The sequence below is a fragment of the Mastomys coucha genome, unplaced genomic scaffold (assembly GCF_008632895.1).
Source record: "Mastomys coucha isolate ucsf_1 unplaced genomic scaffold, UCSF_Mcou_1 pScaffold16, whole genome shotgun sequence".
In the NCBI taxonomy this organism is placed as follows: domain Eukaryota; kingdom Metazoa; phylum Chordata; class Mammalia; order Rodentia; family Muridae; genus Mastomys; species Mastomys coucha.
In genome coordinates this window covers 104,851,375-104,854,173 of record NW_022196898.1, presented here as the reverse complement: position 1 = coordinate 104,854,173, position 2,799 = coordinate 104,851,375, and positions in this window count along the sequence as shown.

Sequence of the window (2,799 nt, the reverse complement as noted above, 5' to 3'; positions counted from 1 at the left end):
CAATCTACAGACTTAATACAATCCTTACCAAAATTCCAACTCAATTCTTCACAGACTTAGAAAGAGCAATTTGCAAATTCATCTGGAATAACAAAAAACCTAGGATAGTAAAAACTATTCTCAACAATAAAAGAACCTCTGGTAGAATCGCCATCCCTGACCTTAAGCTGTACTACAGAACAATTGCGATAAAAAACTGCATGGTATTGGCACAGTAACAGCAGGTCTATCAATGGAATAGAATTAAAGACCCAGAAATGAACCCACACACCTATGGTCACGTGTTCTTTGACAAAGGAGCTAAAACCATCCAGTGGAAAAAAAAGACAGCACTTTCAACAAATGGTGCTGGCTTAACAAGCAGTTAGCATGTAGAAGAATGCAAGTCGATCCATTCCAATCTCCTTGTACTAAGCTCAAGTCCAAGTGGATTAAGGACCTCCACATAAAACTAGATACACTGAAACTAATAGAAGAGAAAGTGGGGAAGAGCCTTAAGCACCTGGGCACAGAGGAAATTTTCTTGAAGAGAATACCAACAGCTTATGCTCTAAGATCAAGAACTGACAAATGGGGCCTCATAAAATTGCAAAGCTTCTGTAAAACAAAGAACATTGTCAATAGGACAAAACAGCAACCAACAGATTTAGAAAAGATCTTTACCAATCCTATATCTGATAGAGGGCTAGTATATAATATATACAAAGAACCCAAGTAGGTAGACTCCAGAAAAGCAAATAATCCTATTAAAAAATGGGGTACATAGCTGAACAAAGAATTTTCAACTGAGGAATACTGAATGACTGAGAAGCACCTAAAGAAATGTTCAACATCCTTAGTCATCAGGGAAATGCAAATAAAAACAATCCTGAGATTCCACGTCACACCAGTCAGAATTGCTAAGTTCAAAAACTCAGGTGACAGCAGATGCTGGATGTGTTGTGGAGAAAGAGGAACATTCCTTCATTGCTGCAAGGATTTCAAGCTGGTACAACCACTCTGGAAATCAATTTGGTGGTTCCTCAAAAAATTGGACATTGTACTACCAGAGGACCCAGTTATACCACTCCTGGGCATATACCCAGAAGATGTTCCAACATGTAGTAAGGACACATGCTCCACTATGTTCATAGCAGCCTTATTTTAATAACCAGAAACTGGAAACAACCCAGATGTCCCTCAACAGAGGAATGGATACAGGAAATGTGGTACATCTACACAATGGAGTACTGCTCAGCTATTAAAAACAATGAATTTATGAAATTCTTAGGGAAATGGATGGATCTGGAGAATATCATCCTGAGTGAAGTAACCCAATCACAAAAGAACACACATGGTATGTACTCTCTGATAAGTGGATATTAGGCCAGAAGCTTGGAATACCCAAAATATAATTTATAAATCACAAAAACATAAGAAGAAGGAATGCCAAATTATGGATACTTTGTTCCTTCTTAAAAGGGGGATCAAAATAACCAAGGAAAGAGTTTCAGAGACAAAGTATGGAGCAGAGACTAAAGGAAGGATAATCCAGAGACTGCTTGCTCCACCTGGGAATTCTTTCCATATTAAGTTATCAAATCCAGTCACTATTGTGGATACCAGCAAGTATTGACTGACAGGAGCCCGATATAACTGTTTCCTGAGAGGTTTTGACAATGCCCAACTAATAGAGAAGTAGAGGCTCACAGCCATCCATTGGACTGAGCACAGAGTCTCCAATGAAGGAGCTAGACAAAAGACCCAAAATACTGAAGGGTTTGCAGCCCCATAGGGGAACCACAATATGAACTAACTAGTACCATCAGAGCTCCCAGGGACTCAACCACAAACCAAAGAGTATATGGTGGGACTCATGCCTCCATCAGCATATGTATAGCAGAGGATGGCCTAGTTGGTCATCAGTGGGAGGAGAGGCCCTTGGTCCTTTGAAGGTTCTATACCCCAGTGTAGGGGAATGGCAGGACCAAGAAATGGGAGAAGGTGAGTTGGTAAGCAGGGGAAAGGGGGAGGGAAGAGGGTTTTTGTTTGTTTGTTTGTTTTTGAGACAGGGTTTCTCTATGTAGCCCTGTCTATCCTGGAACTCACTCTATAGACCAGGCTGGCTTCGAACTCTGAAATCTGCTTGTCTGTGCCTCCCAAGTGCTGGGATTAAAGGCATGTGCCACCACTGATGTGTTAGAACGGCAGGTCATGTCAGAACATATCACACACTTGGCCCAAACAGTTCCACATATAAGAGGTTTAATTGAGAGGGAGAGACGGGGCAGTGGTGTGGAAAGAGAGGATGGAGAGAGAGAGAGATGGAGGAATGTTCCCCATATATATATGGGTTCTGAGGTAGTGGTTGCAGGTAAAGGTGGGAGATGAGCCCAATGGATTCTGGAAATATGGAGGCTTTTGCCCTGGCAACAGGTCTGTGAGACCTGCTCATGTGTCGCCACAGGCTTTGGATGCTAACCACTGCCAGGCTAGGGTTTTTTTGTTTGTTTGGTTGGTTTTTTCTTTCCTTTCTTTTTCTTTTTCTTTTTCTTTCTTTCTTTTTTTTTTCAGAGGGGAAACCGGGAGAGGAGATATCATTTGACATGTAAATAAAGAAAATATCTAATAAAAAAAAGACTAAGAATCACATAATGGTTCATTTAGAAATTTAAACCACTGGGAGCAGACTGTCCATTGCTCCAATCAACTAAAGAAACTCTTTTCTAAAGAACAACTTAAGAAACTGGGGAGGAATGAAATGTCCACCTTTTGGTCTTCTTTCTTCTTGAGTTCCTTGTGTTATGTGGGTTGTTCTTC